The sequence below is a fragment of the Bombyx mandarina genome, chromosome 07 (genome assembly GCF_030267445.1).
Source record: "Bombyx mandarina strain Sakado chromosome 07, ASM3026744v2".
NCBI classification, from domain to species: Eukaryota; Metazoa; Arthropoda; class Insecta; order Lepidoptera; family Bombycidae; genus Bombyx; species Bombyx mandarina.
In genome coordinates this window covers 10,556,152-10,574,850 of record NC_143214.1, presented here as the reverse complement: position 1 = coordinate 10,574,850, position 18,699 = coordinate 10,556,152, and the positions used below count along the sequence as shown (strand labels likewise).

The 18,699-nt window shown below is 36.1% G+C and overlaps 2 protein-coding genes and 1 long non-coding RNA gene across 3 annotated transcripts in view; all 3 read left to right on the top strand.

The window, feature by feature from the left end:
- Fbxl7 (F-box and leucine-rich repeat protein 7) overlaps positions 1-18,699 on the top strand; it is a 308,189-nt gene that overhangs the window by 91,377 nt on the left and 198,113 nt on the right. The gene's annotated exons all lie outside the window — the stretch shown is intronic.
- LOC114239313 (atrial natriuretic peptide receptor 1) overlaps positions 1-18,699 on the top strand; it is a 112,437-nt gene that overhangs the window by 1,776 nt on the left and 91,962 nt on the right. The window lies entirely within an intron of this gene.
- On the top strand, positions 7,299-9,818 carry LOC149502673 (uncharacterized). The gene is made up of 4 exons (XR_016323336.1): positions 7,299-7,384; positions 7,561-7,632; positions 8,089-8,211; positions 8,303-9,818. It is a non-coding gene; the product is annotated as an uncharacterized LOC149502673 (long non-coding RNA).

Sequence of the window (18,699 nt, the reverse complement as noted above, 5' to 3'; positions counted from 1 at the left end):
GAGACATGAGTTCTAAGGTCTCACTTTTTTAACAGTACAACGGCTGCCCCGTCCTTCAAACCGAAACGCATTACTGCTTCACGGGAGAAATAGGCAGGGTGGTAGTACGCACCCGTGCAGACTCACAAGACGTCCTACCACCAGTAAAAGTCATTATGTCAGCGTAGCCGGGCGAGTGAGTGAGCTCACGGGGCTCTAACCTGGCGAATTTGCTAACACTAGTCCTAGCAAAAGCAGTGCTTCGCAGTAGGAAGCTGCTTGGCTCTACCCCTGGCATTGCTGAAGTCCATGGGCGACAGTAACCACTCACCATCAAGGCCGTATGCTTGTCTGCCTACAAGGGCAATAAAAAAAAAAGAATCAACCACCGGATCGGAAACGCGACCCACTGAGAAGATCCGGCGAGAAACTCATTGGGCTGTGTCTGAGGGATAGTTTAGTATTCGAATTGGGTTATAAACGTTTAAAAATATAACGCAATGTACATACCGCGATTTACGTAATGTTTGAATTATTTAGAAATTTAAAATACATATCTACAAAGCAAATTCAAATACATAAACATGTCTGTCATTACGTTGAATTTATAAAAAAAAAAATACATGCGTAAATTGTATAGGCATGTATAAACGCAATTACATTTATACGTAGGTATTGCTTTGGTTTCGTTATGGACTATTGACCATTGTAAACGGATAGAAACTTTGAGACATGAGGTCGATTTCTCAACTGTACAGTATAACTGCTATTAGACCTATCACAGTGGACTGCATGAATACTGTGCTGTTAAAATGAGTGCGAAATTGGGAGCTACTCGACCAGGTATTTAACTATGTGTCTTATATATAAACTTTGGAAATTTATAGGTACATAAAACATACTAATGACCGAATTTTGTGTGTGTAATAAAAACATGAGCTTAAAAAGATCCTCCCCTATTTCTGAGACGCAATCTTGCGTTCCAAATAGAAGAGTGTGATCATCACTTTGATTATATTTATATATTTTGAAGATTACGACGTCTTAATCGATTCATTGGAGCGGTAGTTAGCGTTCTTGACTAGTGGAGCGAGGATCGTGGGTTTGATTCGCACTTCAGACATATTTTTTTTGTTTTTTTTTTATGCCGTATAGGCAGACGAGCTTACAGCCAACCTGATGGTGAGTGGTTACCGTCGCCCATGGACTTCAGCAATGCCAGGGGCAGAGCCAAGCCGCTGCCTACCGTTTAAAAGTTTCGTTCGCAAGCATTCGTGCGACGAACAGTGTGCTTAGTGCGAATATTTTAACGTTCTCGATAACGTAAGAGTTAACTCATATTTGTATGCAGTTGAAACAGCGCCCCTAGCGGCAACCGTAGGCAAACGTTCCAACTCCATCCTATTTTGAGTTAACTTTTACGCTATCGTGAACGTTAAAAAACTCGCACTTAGCACACAGGTTTTACTTCTTCTTTGTCTGGGTTTTTCATAATTTGTACATTTTAACGTACGTGAGTATCTCTTGCAGTCTGTATTTCTCATAGTACAAAGAACCTTAGTGTTTTTTTTTATTGCCCTTGTAGGCAAACGAGCATACGGCCCACCTGATGGTGAGTGGTTACCGTCGCCCATGGACTTCAGCAATGCCAGGGACAGAGCCAATCCGCTGCCTACAAGATTGGGTTCGGACGAGGTATCCTGTGTGATTTGCCTCCTATTTTTTAAGTTTTATTTAGTGTTAATCACTCGACAAATAGATCGCACAAAAAAAGAGTTAATAAAACAAAATTTATAATTTGAGAGAGAAAGCAAACTTACTTATTAATTCACTTTGTTCGCATATATGTCAGTAGCAACGCCTTGTAATCTGTTTTGTAATCTTGTTCAACTAATCCAAGACTTTTTGAACTTATGTTCAAAGGCACGAATTTTTCCTTGAAGTTTTAATTCGATCACGCTGAGAAATGACTAAGTGGCTCGGCTTTAAGAGCTGCAAAAACTTCGTAATTACAACAGGTAATGGCTAAGCTTCATCATCGCAAATCTTCGCAACCTTTGCTGTTACTAACAGTGGGTTCTTTCATTTTTATTTCCTTTCGTAAATGAGATTGTGACTCATCTGCTCATAAGAGGCTAAAAATGCTCACGAGCTGCACTGATCTTAGGATCACTTTAGAGGCATTGTCTGCCTGATTATCTTCAAATGTTCTTCATAGAGGAACATAGCCGTAGCACCTACGATAAATTGAGAGAAGCAGTTCTCTTAATCCTCTAAGAAGTAGTTTTTTATTGCTTAGATGGATGGACGAGCTCACAGCCCATATGGTGTTAAGTGTTTACTGAAGCCCATAGACATCCACAACGTAAATGCCCCACCCACCTTGAGATATAAATTCTAAAGTCTCAAGTATAGTTACAACGGCTGCCCCACCCTTCAAACCGAAACGCATTACTGCTTCACGGCAGAAATAGGCAGGGTGGTGGTACCTACCCGCGCGGACTCACGAGAGGCCACCAGTAATTACGAAAATTATACGCGGGTCTCATTTTTTATTACACGATGTTATTCCTTCACCGTGGAAATCAACCGTGAACATTTGTTGAGTACGTATTTCATTAGAAAAATTGGTACCCGCCTGAGATTCGAACACCGGTGCATCGCTCAACACGAATGCACCGGACGTCTTATCCGGTAGGCCAAGACGACTTCGACGACGATGACAAAGCTTAATCTCGAATCGAGAATAAAAAATGCGAGATTAAACACTAAAAGCAATTTTAATTATATCACTAGTCTATACTTTTAATCTTTATTGCGGCGCCCGCATTTGAGCTTAAAGTGCTATTACACAATAGTGAAGTCCCCGTGATGACAAAGACATTGGTGCATTGTAAAAATTGATTTGTTGAATTCGATGATTTTGCGATTAAAGGTTTGATAAAAATTCCACCTTAATCTCTTACGTGTTTTATCTATATATTAATACGTGAAGCAAAAACTTTGTATCCCTTTTTACGAAAATTGCGCGGACGGAGGAGTATGAAACTTTCTACACTTATAGAGAATATAGAGAAGAAGTGCACACTGCAATTTTTTTTTTAAATCCATATAGTTATATAGGTATATAAAAGAAAGTCGTGTTAGTTACACTATTTATAACTCAAGTACGATTGAACTGATTTGGCTGAAAATTGGTGAGGAGGTAGATTAGAACCAGGAGAAGGACATAGGATAGGATAGGATAGGACTTTTTATCACATTCCCGTGGGACTTGACATAAAACGTGGTAACTATAACAAAACGCAACAGACAGCTAAACGTAATATATTCTATGGTTAATTGTGTTAATTATAGTAGAATTTTGAAGTTGACTGGTTGATGTGTTTGAAACAAACCGTGTGGCGGAACAAAGTTCGCCGGGTCCGCTAGTAATGCATAAAAGATACATTATATCAATAAAAAAAACATTACACACACTACATACCATGTATTTGACGCACACACGCATGCATAATATTTATTGTCAAACTTTTGTTCTTGGCGTCTGTTGTCAAATTGAGAATAGATTAAATATTGTTTGTCTTTGTTAATATTTTTTATATTGTAGTCTTGGCCAAATTTGTGATTATAGAAGTATAAAATGCAATCATAATAGTGTACAAACTTACAATTCCAATTAATTATAGTCGAATTTCGACTACTGCGGCACCTCTAGTAAATGTAATTGCACATTTTCAAATTGTCTTGACGAATTTATGTAGAAAATTAATGATAAGGAAATAGAGAGATTATATTGTCTTATTTAACCGCATTGTTCCTTTTGTCGAAATTTGGGTTCTGTTTCTCGGAAGGCGCGCTGATATTCAACGGGGTTTTGATTTGACGTCTATATTAAATTTTGATGAGAACGAGAATCTAGAGACGTGAAGCTTGTTACAGTTTATATAAGCGATGGCTACGTGATTGAAAGAATGAATTGGTTTTTCAGATGTCTTCATCCCACCTAATCACCACCAAAGTCATCACGTACCTAATCTTTTAGGTACGTGATGACTTTTTTGAATTGAAAACTTCTTTAGCATCGTTGTGATTTGAAAGTCGATGAAAAGAAAAAGCGACAGTAAAAAGAGATAGACACATAAATTCATAAGATTTAACTTGGGAGAAAATGAGATAGGAAGCATTATAAAGTGTTTCTTATATCGTGGTTCTCTTTGTGCTCTGCTTCGCAGCTAATATTCGTACTTAATATATTCTGATTAAATCTGTGTAATATATATGAATAAAATGTAAAATAATTATCAAACTTTGTATTACTATGATTATTACGAAAACCTATATTTTCCTCTTGCCGAAATTTTACATTCGTCTTATTAACTTGAAGCCAAAATTTCCAAAATTGCTTCGTGCGTCAGTATCTATGTTGAAATTAGTTTCGATTTTATCTATTTCAGTTGTGAGCTTGACTAGAATTGATTAGAAAAACCGTTTTTTACTTTAGTGGAAAAAAAACTGTAGTAAATTGCGAACAATATGTGCAAATTTGGCTTGATTCCAAATCAAATTGTAGCTGCAAAAATTTAACTATATTTTCTTCAGCCCTTCATTTACTGAAGCTAAATACATCGCTTTGAACTAAATTTCTCGTACAAACAAATACTCGTTAAAATTAATCCGTTCAAATAACAGCAATTCGTAATCCCTTCGAATCTTCACTAAGATTTATTCTAAGCCACTCTACAGCCGCCGAATTTCGAATCGAATCCTTTAAGATAACTCCGATGGGTAATCTATACTAATCTATACTATAGGTATAATATAATATTATAAAGAGGAAAGATTTGTTTGTTTGTTTGTATTGAATAGGCTCCGAAACTACTGAACCGATTTGAAAAATTCTTTCACTGTTTGGAAGCTACAGTATTCCCTAGTGACATAGGCTACAATCGTTTTTGAAAAAATTAGGGATCCTTACTAAAACTCCGATAATGTAACCCAAGGTGTAAAACAATTACCTAAAATATTTTTTACATCGCGTGTCCTGCGAAAACTATTGATGATAGAATAAAATAATGTACAATGACTTTGTAAAATACATTATTATTTACAAAAAGTGTCGCGACAGCATATGTCTAACTATTATAGTCATGCCGCAATAAGTTTTCTTTTATTTTAAAAAATAAAACAACGTCAAATATCGTTGAAATATTTGTTAAAGACCCGAGCGGAGCCGGAGCGGGCCGCTAGTCTTGAATAATTTGGAATACAATTCATTACGATGATGAAATAAGAAATTAATTTTCTCATTTTAAAAATATGCCAAGTCGAGTCGACGCTTTGAGTTTACAAATTTTTGTTATTATATACATACATAATATTATGATCACATACTTATTTAACTGCCTTGTGCCTACTAATCTTGACATCTTTCCTTTTTTTCCCCTACCTAACTGAGAGCCTTGAGAGGCTATTTCAGCGTAACCTTAACTAGTAAGTGAGCTCACGGGGCTCAAACCTGACGACGTTGCTAGCACGAACCCTAGCAAGAGCCGTGCTTCGCAGCATCTACCACCGGATCGGAAACCACTGAGAAGACCCGGCGAGAAACTCAGTGGGCTGTGTTTGAAGGTATCTTTACTGTAGTCTAACAAAATTGAATAATACTGAAGAATCAATAGTGAATACATAGATTACGAAGAATGAAAAGAAATTTCAAATTAATGAATATTAATATTTAGATGCCACTGAGTAATAATTTTTTAATCGTTTTTTTTTATAGCTTAGGTGGGTGGACGAGCTCACGGGCCACCTGGTGTTAAGTGGTTACCGGAGCCCAGAGACATCTATAATGCCGGCCACTGACATGCGTGCAAATATTCGTACATTGTACGAATGTTTGCGCGCATGTGAAGGGCCGTCAAACATTCATTCGCAAACCTAGCGGCTGTGCAAATGGGTTCGCATACTCAATTTGCGAAGCCGTTTGCGCTTCCTCCTATACTTGTTTACGAATGTCTCACGAATTTCTCCTCCTTTTTAATTCGTCAATAGAACATTGAAGAGAAAAAGAGTTTTGAATTATTTCCCAGACATCATTAACAGCCATGCTGTTTTTATGGGATTTCTTTTGATGAAGATACGCTACACAGAGTAGACGTCACGAACTATGAAAATGGCGTATAGTATACGTCCGTTACCTTCGCAATCAGGGGGGTGCAACTCCCATACAAAGGAAAAGAACATTCAACTAGCGTCATCTTTAGGAACCGGCGAGGTCATTTTTGAAACGTTTTGGCCTTAATGAACTAATAAACTCACTAGATGGCAGATACGAGTTCTGACTCAATAAAAAATGTTAGCGTACTTTGAAGCAGTGCTTCCACTTTTAGGGGATTCTCCCTTTTTTAGGGAAAAATAGCTGATATTTTGGATGATAAAGACAATTTAAAAAATACCAGGATTTAGGATATTTCGGGGTAAAAAGCAAAGCCTATACTAGTAACTGTTGTGAATTTTAAAATAAACGATAATTAAAGTAAAACAATGAACATTTTATTTTATGGAGAGAATGACATTAAGTCGAGTTGACAAGTAAAAGAATAAAACAGAGTTGTGTATAAAAACTATAAAGAAGGTTTGATTCAACAGTAACCCTCTAGTAAAGTAAATCATAGATTAAGCCACTGCTTTTTTCTTAGGGATTCCCCAGAATCCCAATAAGTATAATCCGCCAAATTTTTATTTACCTATTTTCGTTGATGTCACCAGAACTTACTTGTATTGTAATATACAGGTACTTCATGTACCATGAAAGATTTTCATGGTAATTTCATTTACGAAAACCTTGTAATTGTCATTTCACTTTTGCTAGCAGTTCCTTCTTCAAAGACTGAGGTGGAAAGATTATTCAGTGTTCTCAAATGTAAAAACTGACAAAAGAAACAGGCTTTCTAATGAAACCCTGAACGGCTTGCTTCATAGAAAGTTCCCAACTTTGCCAGCAAACAATTGCTCAATTTTAGAACCGAACAGTGTTAGGTTGCGTGCAGAAAAAGAATATAAAAGCAATGCGTCGACTTCCTTGATAATTCTAATCCTATAGATCTATGATCTTCTGGGGGCGTTTATATTATATATACCTACATTAAATAATATACTGTGGTTTATTTTCTGTATTTTATTTATGCTTTCTATATAAAGGATTTATGAAAGATGTTTAGGAAATTTTAGGGATAAATTCAAAAGAAACTAGGGTAAAATGTGGTAAAAAAAACGTAAGTGGAAACACTGCTTTGAAGTTTTCAAAATTCCAGGGCCGTAAAACAATCTCAAAAAAAAAAAAAAAAGTTTTCAAAATGTCGTAACGCTTTAATTTTTTAAATCGTTTTTTTTTGGTCTTGGTGTGAGTTATTTTACGTTGTAGTATTAATTTAGAGCGACTTTTAGCTTTATGAGAATATTAGACGATTAGACATTGAGAAATTCTGTTTTGAATTGTCTTTAGACATAACTTGGCTCCAATACTTTTTTCTTCGTTAGCGTTTCGTAAGCCTGTGTAACTATTTTCATTTCTTACAGAAAGTTTATTATTAAAAATCAGCATGCCTCGAAGATCGAAAATGAAGTGCTATTTCGGATGCCTTGATAACGGTGAGTTTACACTATTTTCCCGGTATATTATTTGCTAACAGAATTATTATTCATAATATAATTAAATGAATTAGCACCAACTAATGGTCCTTCCTATTTCTGCTGCCTAGCCATCATATATGTTAAGTTTTGATCAAAACAGTCTGTATTAAGTCTCGTACTATCACACACACACCTCAGATAATAAAATTGTCTCGAGTGGGTGGGAGTATTTATGTTTTGCAACTCAGCGTATTATATGCTTATTGTCAAGTGGGCCCGAACTAGTTTTTTGGAATGATCAATCAGTCATGCTTTCCTGTTTAAATAAAATACAGCACAATTGATCTCACATCCAAAGTTAGATGATGGCATTCACGTTTTGTTTCCTGGTGTTTGATAACCAAGTTACACCAAGTGGCCTGTGACCACGTTCATCCTTCTACCCAATATAAAATAATGTTTTTATTTTTGTAGACAAAGGTTTGATAAAGACAAAATTTTATGGAAAAATTATAAGGAGCACTAAAATGTGAATGAAACATGAAAAGATTGATGCACTATATTTGAACCAGAACGTGTTATGTAATATATTAATTTGTAAGTATGATTACATTAACACTAAATTTTTCATGGCCGTATTTTTTCAATATTTGTTACATACTTAAGATACATTGTTTCTCCGTTTCAGAAGAGAAACTGATTCAGCAAGGAACGTGAACTCTGAAGGATCTTAATTTTTTTTAAATATGTTTATAATTTATAAATTAATAATTGAAATAGTTCATAAGAACTAGATTGATGCCAATTTTGTTTTAAAATAGGTTGTTTAGTTCTTATAGTTATAGTATTATGTTTGAATAGTTGTAATTAGTAAGTTAGTAATATATGAAAATACTGATATAAATTTTTGTAAATAACCTTTTGTACATTCTACGAGAAGATGATTTTAATTAATGATCAAAAGTCAGCGGTCTTCAAAAGCATTATTTGCAATTATTTAGATTAACTGTGGAATATGTTTGCTAAGTTGTCTTTTCTGTATGAGCAGATATAAATGAAAATGCCCAAACATGATTATGTTTCTTACATTTTCATTATGTGAAATCAATATGCTTGTGACTGAGTATATTAATAATTTATTAAAACTTAAGTGATAGACAGCAACCCCTATGGCACTGCTGAAGTTTATAAGCACTGGTGACCACTTATCATGAGCCGGGTTGCGTGCTCGTCTGCTGTTGAATGCAATAAAAATTTTCGAAACCCTTTCTATTATTTAGATGTAATATTAATGTACATTTAATTTGGATTAAAAGATAAATTTACATTTTATGTTTGCATGTGTATGTTTATAATTCATTTGCATGTAACGAACATCAGTTTCTTTTGTAACAAAATGCAAACTAATGGTTTGTAATGAATGTAATTAACTTTAAGATGATTTTCTTTCAATCTGCTGTTTGTTTCATCTAGTATTACCAAAGCTAAAGCATCAGAAACGTCAGAATAGAAATAATTTAGATAGGGAATAAAAGTATAACTATTGTAATCATGTCTAAGATTACTATAAGCGTCATTAAGTACAAACTATCAATATTTAAGAGTACTTTAAATCATCATTACATTTTTTAAACATTTTTTGTTTTTTTTTGTTTTTCAAATCATGCAAGAAAACGTTTGTGCAGAACAAAATGTCACATGTTATGAACATGATTGTGGGTTAATCGTTTCTTAAATTTCTAAATGTTTATAAGAATGCTAAGAATAATTTAGTATTCACTTTAGTGTGTGTATTATCTCTACAATGCTAGTTTAAATGACAATTATTGTATGACGAAGCATAGGTAGTGTTTATAGATGTAATATTTTCATACAAGGTCATGATCTGTCACGATCAACTTTAAGCAAGAACTGCTATCGTTAAGAAACAAATTTATTAAATTTAATTCAAATTGTCTACTATGTTTGTAATGAAAAGCTGACATGTTTATATTTCGCACAAATGACTTAATTGACATTGAATGATTTGATTATCTAGACTTAATTAACTTGTAGATAACTTTCGATTTAATGTTAATAAGTACGCTAGTAGGATTAATCTAGAGGAGTTATTGTTATTCGAAATTTTATACAATTGTACGTTCATACAATCTTTTAACAGAAAATTGTTTGTAATATAGGGAAATTAAATAGCTTACAGAGAATTACAGCTTTTTATTTTAAAAAACTGTTTTCTCTCTGTATGAAAAGATCTTATCGATTAGAATGCTAAACACAATCAAACATTCCTTAATATCTCATAAGTACTACCGGGAATTTCAGCGATTCTAAACGATAAGATTTTTTCATAAAGAGAGTTATTAAAAATATTAAAATTACTAAAAAAGCCACCTGGTGGGGGGTAGGGAGACTAATAATCGACCGTAGCGACGCCTGCTGGACCGGGCTTTAACTAAAGCAAAAATAAAAATGAGAGTTGCGCATCTATCTCTAATATATTAAGTGTATAATCTATGTTCGCAATCGTCGGCGCAACTGGGCAAGCGAATGTGTGGGAGACTACGCGAAGGTTCGAGGTTCGCGCGCTTTGATGTCTGTTAAAAAACCGACACAGCTTGGAAAACCACGAATGCAGCGAAAACTTTGCATAATCATTCGCAAATGTCGTCCTACACTTGTGGGTTTGCGTATTCGTGCGCATGTGAGTGACCGGTGTAATACAACGCAAATGCCGCCAGCCACCTCGAGACACTAGTTCTAAGGTCTCAGTTTTTACAGTACAATGGCTGCCCTTCGAACCGAAACGCATAATTGCTTCCCCTCAAAAATAGCCAGGGTGGTGGTACCTACCCGTGCGGACTCACAAGAGGTCCTACCACCAGTAATTACGCAAATTATAATTTTGTCGATTTTTATTACACGATGCTATTCCTTCACCGTGGAAGTCAATCGTGAATATTTATTGAGTACGTATTTCATTAGAAAAATTTGGTACCCACCTGGGATTCGAACACCGGTTGCATCGCTCAACACGAATGCACCGGACGTCTTTATCCTTTAGGCCACGACGACGACATATTATACATTTGTAACAAAAGTCATCTATAGGTGTGTCGATTGTGAGACGAAGATTAAACTTTATTTCACATTAATTCTCGAAATTTGATAACGCAGTCGCGTAGCTTAAGGATTACGGACCAGCAATGATTATAAGTCTCCGACATTTCGGAGTCTTACGCTGATAACTTAATTTGATACTTAAGTGAGACGATCTGCCTAAGTCAAGAGTGAACTCACGTAAAATGAACTCGTAAAAGAGCTTTGGAGAAATGATTGTGGTCGTGCTTTGCGAGGATCAAAACATGTTGTTTTATCAAAACAAGTTCGGGGTTAGAAGAAATACAAAAATACGTTTATTTTGTTAGTTGACTTAGAAAGATACAAATATTTTTTGAGTTGTTTATAAACCATGCTCTGTTGCTCAGGGAATTGGGTGGATTCTAAATAAAATAATATTATTTTTATCTTTATATATATCGACGCTTGAAAGGCAAACGTGACTAAGCGAAAATAACTGCTTTATACATAAATGATAGGCCAGGATGATAGGAAAATATTTTTTTTTCAGGTATTTCAACTTTAAATTAGTCTACTGTAAATTTCACGCATTGTCACTTAGTCACGTTTGCCTTTCAAGCGTCGATATATATTTCTTCTGTCCGTGTGTTTGTCACTGAACTCCTCCTAAGCGGCTGGACCGATTTGAATGATTTTTTTTGTATGCAATTCGGTGGCGCCCTGGATGGTTTAGATTCACAAATCAGCCCGGCATATGGTGCTGCTGTCGGTGTATAAGTTATTTATCTTTCCTAGAAATAATTATATGGCAAAACGACGTTTGCCAGGTCAGCTAGTTTTTAAATATAATAACAAAAGTTCGCATCTACGACGAAGAAATAGCATCGTGTAATAAAAATCAAAATTAAAAAAAAAAAGATAAGTTCCGTATAATTACGGATATGATTACGGTAATCTGTTGTGTTGGAGCCCACCCACTCATAAAAAAAAAAAATTTAACTGTTTTTAAAATTTTAAATAAACTGCTACTAATTGAATAAGAACTGTCTGATGAGCTCATCTTTGCTTAATACTTCAATATAAAATTTTATTGTCTTTGATTTATTTCACTTTTACACTAAACACAATATTGCAAATTAGCCGAGCACAACAATGGCGGAGAATTTTAGGTGCGTGAGAGCAGTCGTAGACACTAACGCGCATGCGCACTTGTCAGTGGACCTAAGGAGGAAATGTTAGACTTTCTTTCCTGTACAGCGGGAGGAAAACCGAACTTTCGGCGTAGGTAAGAGAAAAAACGAAACCGTGCTTCAGCACGTTCATAAGTCCCGGAAAATGTTGCCTTCTATCAAAAAGCGCAAGATAGAATATCTCGGCCATATGCTCAGGAACGACAGATACACGCTGCTGCAGTTGATAGTGATGAGCAAAGTGGACGGAAAGAGACGTGCTGGGCGAAGAAGGAAGTCATGGCTCCGGAATATCCGGGAGTGGACCGGTATTGCCTCCGTCGAGCAGCTGTTCCGGCTGGCTGCTGATGGAAATGAATTCAGGAAGCTAACGGCCAACCTTCAGGATTGAAGAGGCACTAGAAGAAGAAGAAGGAGGAGAAAAAAATAAATTCCGTTTTCGACAGACGAACGAATACTTTCTTAGGAAAAAGATAAAAAAAATATGGAAAAAAAAATACGAGATAAAAATAAATTCGATTGGTGTTATCGTTTCGGAGCGCTGCTAATTTTGAAACAGCACCACGTTCGATGCTTATCGTTTGTTATCGCGTACTCTTCTTAGTACTAAATTCCTTTCAAATTTACGATTGTCATCTTATTTGTCGTACGTATCGCTATTTACTTGTCCATCGATACGTCGAACATACAATTTTGCGTAAATATTTTTTTTATTGCTTAGATTGGCGGACGAGCTCACAGCCCACCTGGTGTTAAGTGGTTACTGGAGCCCATAGACATACACAACGTAAATGCGCCACCCACCTTGAGATATAAGTTCTAAGGTCTCAAGTATAGTTCCAACGGCTGCCCTAACCTTCAAACCGAAACGCGTTACTGCTTCACGGCAGAAATAGGCTGGGTGGTGGTACCTACCCGCGCGCACTCACAAGAGGTCCTACCACCAGTAAAAAATATTGTAGTAAATATTGTAGGATTGCGAGTTCCTTCGTATATATAAATACCGTTCTCATTTATTCTGACGAGAAACGCTCATGCATTTCGCTTTAGAGGGCGAGACGGTTATTAAATTGAACCCATATCTAGTAAACGTCTTTGATACATGAGGTCCGAATCTCGACAGTATTGTGTAACGAGTGCTTTTGTCGTGGTAGGGCTTTTTTTTATTTATTTCCCTTGTAGGCAGACGAGCATACGGCCCACCTGATGGTGAGTGGTTACCTTCGCCCATGGACTTCAACAATGCCAGGGGCAGAGCCAAGCCGCTGCCTACCGAAATTAAGTATTATAAGTAATTAAGTATTATAAGTTAGAATTGGTAGCGTATTCCAGTTTATTTTGGCCGCGAAACGACCAGGTGTTTTGGTTTGAAAGGCGGGCTTGCTGTTGTACAAAGGAAATGGACACATCCACTTCGTATTTAATAATAACTAGTAGTCGCTACTTAGTCTAAATTCAACCACAATTAATTTAAATTATATGTTTGAACATTATTAAGGGTCTATTGTCAAAGACTACAATAGACCTCTATAATAACAAATTTCGTCAAGGCTACACTATAGATAAATAATATTGAAGACAAACAATATTAATCTACTCTGAATTTGACTACTGACTTTAAAAATAAACAAAAGAATACATATGCGTGTGTGTGTCAAATACATGGTAGTGTATGTAATGTTTTTTACTATTTACTTTATTTTTGGTAGTCGTCGTGGCCTAAAGGATAAGACGTCCGGTGCATTCGTGTGTAGCGATGCACCGGTGTTCGAATCCCGCAGGCGGGTACCAATTTTTCTAATGAAATACGTACTCAACAAATGTTCACGATTGACTTTCACGGTGAAGGAATAACATCGTGTAATAAAAATCAAACCCGCAAAATTATAATTTGCGTAATCACTGGTGGTAGGACCTCTTGGGAGTCCGCACGGGTAGGTACCACCACCCCGCCTATTTCCGCCGTGAAGCAGTAATGCGTTTCGGTTCGAAGGGTGGGGTAGCCGTTGTAACTATACTGAGATCTTAGAATTAATATCTCGAGGTGGGTGGCGCATTTACGTTGTAGACGGATAGATGTTTATGGGCTCCAGTAACCACTTAACACCAGGTGGGTTGTGAGCTCATCCACGCATATAAGCAAAAAATAAATAAATACTTAAATTCTTTAAGCCTACTTTAAAAAAAAAATTAGCATTCTGCACTCCTTATCTATATTCTCTATAAGTGTGGGAAATTTCATCAAAATAAGTATAAAGTTTTTGCTTCACGTATTAATAATATTATATATAGATTTTAGATTATTTAGATTAGATAGATTTATACCTGATGTTACGAATATTGTACGCTAATTAACGTACAGTTTCATCAGTTTCAATTTTCTCTACTATTTTCTCAGAAAGAGATTGGCGAAAACATGAAGAAAATACTAATATTAACACGCTGCCATTAGCTTGACCCACATGTGTCTAATGGAATATTTTGAAAGTAATTATATCAGGACCTTCAAGACGGTCAATTAATTTGAAAATTTACCTATGTATCAAGGACCGATGTCAATGTTATAATTTTATTATTTTGCTTCTAAAATTGGCCCCGGACACCAAGATAAATCAATTATTATTTATATTCTGCTTACTATTTCAAACTGTTTAATATTAGTTGAAACATTCATTGCAGATGTTCCCTATAAAGTCACATAGCATTATTATTGATAACTCCATAGTATAAAACAAAGTCGCTTTCTCTGTCCCTATATCCCTATGTATGCTTAAATCTTTAAAACTACGCAACGGATTTTGATGCGGTTTTCTTTAATAGATAGAGTGATTGAAGAGAAAGGTTTATATGTATAATAACATCCATTAAATAGTGGAGAAATACTGTTATCAATAATAAATTACAGTTCCCTAAGCGAAGCGAGGGCGGGTCGCTAGTTATTAATAATATTAGTTATCCCCCAGTAGTTGAAATTCGATTATAATTAATTTAAATTATAAGTTTGAACATTATTACGGTTCTATTGTCAAAGACTATATTATAGTTCTATAATCGCAGATTTCGTTAAGACTACACTGAAGACAAATAATATTAAAGACAAACAATATTAATTTATTCTCAATTTGGCCACAGACTTTAATAACAAAAGATTGGTAATAAACATGGAGTATATACTTATATATGTTGTGTCAAATAAACGGTGGTGTGTGTAATGTTTTTCTTTATTGATTTAATGTATCTTTAATGCGAACTTCAGCACTCTTTCTCTATATTGATAAATCACATAATTCAAGTAATAAAAAAAAAGAACACTATATTCCTAACCTAAAAGTACATGTTATTATCCGCAACATGCTTCGTCAGATTACAGAAATAAAGTTATCAGCAACATGCTTCGTCAAAAAGTACAATACTTACTTTCAGCTGCAAGCGTCGTCATATTCTCTATAAGTGTGGGAAATTTCATAGTCCTCCGTCTGCGTAATGTTCGTAAAAAGGGGTGCAAACTTTTTGCTTCACGTATTAACATATAGATTAAAGTAGATTTTAATCAATACAATATTAATTTAGTGAAATTTCCAGGGTTCGGCTTTTACTAATCAAATAGACCTTGAAAACTAAAGGGTATGAAGGCCCATTAAGGTTCGTTTATAGAAATTGATAAGAGCCTCGAAGTTGGGAAGGAAATGAAGGCGATTTCACAATGATTTGTACTTCGCAACGCTTTAGAAAGACTTAGTGTTTGCAATACGCTTGTGGTATTAAGATATTACCAGGGCCTATGGGCATCATAATGTAAAGCTGACACTTATTTAGTGAGGCCTTAATTGCACGGCTGTGCCTCTCCTAAAGTAGAGCGTATGAGCTCTTTGCGGCAGATATGGGTTCGATGTTGGTACCTACCCTAACGCACCTCATAATATTTGCATAATGTACGGTATAGATGGCATTTTGAATATCTCGTAAAAGCTCCGAAAATTTTCTCATACCAATTAAACAATTCAAGGTCTCGGATTAATCCGCAAAATTCACATCAAAATGTAAAATAACGCAAACAGATACTGATTTTGTAAAAAAAACCCCGAAAAAATTTAGATGACGAATCGCAAATTCGAGTTTTTTCATTAGGTTCATTTAAAATTGGGTTTGCGTTAAAGTCGATCGAGAGGAATTGACTTCCAAATGAATATAATAATATAAATTCCATAAGCAAATATTTTTATTAAGATCGTAAAGCTTTGATTGTAGAGTTATAAGCTCGGCGATCACATCTAGTGATCGTTTATCATAAAGCCTTTTCTCTAAGCTCCGAAAGGCGGCATCCTCTTCGTTGACCAGCATATCAATGATAGTTACAGATCGTACGAAGGCTAAAGTGATGAAGGCCTTTTAGCCCGGTCATTCTTTCATCGTTTAGCTCAGAAGAAAACACATAGTTACTACGTCATAAACGATTCTTTAAATTAATATTTTGTTAGTAATGGATTTTTTTATAGCTATTAATATAGCTTTCGTAAAGTAGAGATTTAACAAAATAATTTTTGCAGTTATAAGTTGATATAAAAAAAGTTGCTTAGCAATTTTTTTGTAATTGTTTAAGAGATTGAATTAACAGAATTGTTTAACAAATGTGATTTATTCTGTTGAGTGTGTTTTCTATTGTAATTGGCCTAATAAGCCTTTTGTAGGCAGGTGCAGAAGTGACTCACCTGATGTGAAGTGATTACCGGAGTCCATAGACATCAAACGTGAATGCCGACACGACTTGAGATCGATGTCTGCATTGTTTGTTAATTATACGTACATGTTGTAATTTTCGCATGTTTAATTTTAATGCACGATGCTATTATTATATCTTAAGTACGTATTTCATTACCATAATAGGTACTCAAAGTCGGTAGCCGTCGTGGCCTAGAGGATAAGACGTCCGGCGCATTCGTATCGTATGGATCGGTAGATGAGCTTCCGGCCCACATGGTTTTCAGTAATTAAGTTAAGACGTCCCGCTTAAGCGATGTACTGTGTTCGGAGGGGTAAAGTAGGTACTGACTGTGTTCACGCAAATTCACATGTAATTATTACTCTGTAAAAACGAAATTGTTTATCTGTATTAGGTCAGTAGGAAGCCGTAATAATCTATGTTAATGTTCAGTTTTACCATTCACTACTCTGCACGCTCTCTGCCCAAGCGCCTCTCACGCGAACGGACGCGTCTTCAGTACACTTCAATCAGACTTGAATATAATTAAATGTTCTAATTCAGACTAAATACAATTGTTCATAAGAAGTCAGTGCTTTTATTACTCAGACTATCAGTACGTTGCGTGCGATTCAGCCGAGCCCGTCTGGTGGCCCATGAAATTCAGTAACCACGCTCATTCGACCGCCAAAAAATTTTGAATAGACTGGCAGTAGGATTACATTAAATGTTTCTTCCCATTGTCAACGGAAAAAACCCTTACATTTATTGCATCTCCGTATACTAGGGTATGGGATGATATCAAGCTCGGCCTAATTTTAGCTCAGTTGTAGGAGGACTGTTAAATTATAATTATAAACTAGACACACGATGGAATTAAGATGAATAAATGCTCTTAGAAGATATTTAAAGCACGTTCTTTTTCTTCAGTCTTATTGTCAAATCGGTCACGTCCATTGCGCTCAATCAAAGATATACCTTAGATACGTCCGTCGACTGCAAACGGAAATGTAATTACGAGGATGTCCCGGGTACTCCACACTCGCCTTCTGTGGATTTTTCTGCTTCATTTTGAGGTTGCAGCCTTGCTTGGTACGTTAACTGACATTTATTTCTCAGAGGCTACGTGCGCTCGTGGACTCAACACAACAATATGCAAGTTCTAGTCGACCTTATCTATACTAATATTATAAAGTTGAAGAGTTTGTTTGTTTGAACGCGCTAATCTCAGGAACTACTGGTCCGATTTGAAAAATTCTTTTAGTGTCAGATAGCTCATTTATTGAGGAAGGCTATGGGTTATATGCTATATAACATCACGTTAAGGCGAATACAAGTGGAGTACCAATAAATAATGTTTCAAAATAGGGGTTTAAATAGCTCCTTAACATTCTGTAATTCAAAAATATTTTCACTTTCTACGTAAATGAAGTGGGGGGTAAAATTTAGCGTTATGCCAAAGTAACTATTCCACGCGGACGGAGTCGCGGGCAAAAGCTAGTTATAAATAAATCCTCTTCTTCGTCGCTTCCTCATTACTGAGGGTCGTGACCACCTTGGTCCAGTTTTTTCACCAGCTTCCTCCAACGTTGCCTGCATTTGGCCTGCTTAAAGGCGCCCGGGACGCTGGTGTTTGTGGTCTCCTTGACAATGTCCGTCCACCTGGTTGGCGATCTTCCTCGACTTCTCTTTCCTTCCGCGTGACCTACAACTATTAGTTTTTCCAAGTTGTCAGGATTTTGTCGGGCCACGTGTCCGAAGTACATGAGGAGACGCTGCATATAGATTGTAGTACATACATGTGCATACAGAGTGTAAATAAATAGCTGAGAACAAATCACGCACGGTTATCTGGCCCCAAATTAGGATTCCCTGTATTCTGGGTCGTCGTCTATGGGATCGGATTGTCGGCGATCGGAAAAAATTCGATTGCAAAAAAAAAGATGTGGCGAGGATTTTTGGTGAACCAAATATTCTGGGGGAGATGAGAGGCTCGGATGACTCGGGTATGTAATGCGGGTGTACCGGAGGGACGCCGTCTTGTAGGGAGGCCTAAGTACCGCTGGTCTGACGCTGTGGAAGGGAATCTACGTGAGCTCCAAGTGTCGGACTGGCAAG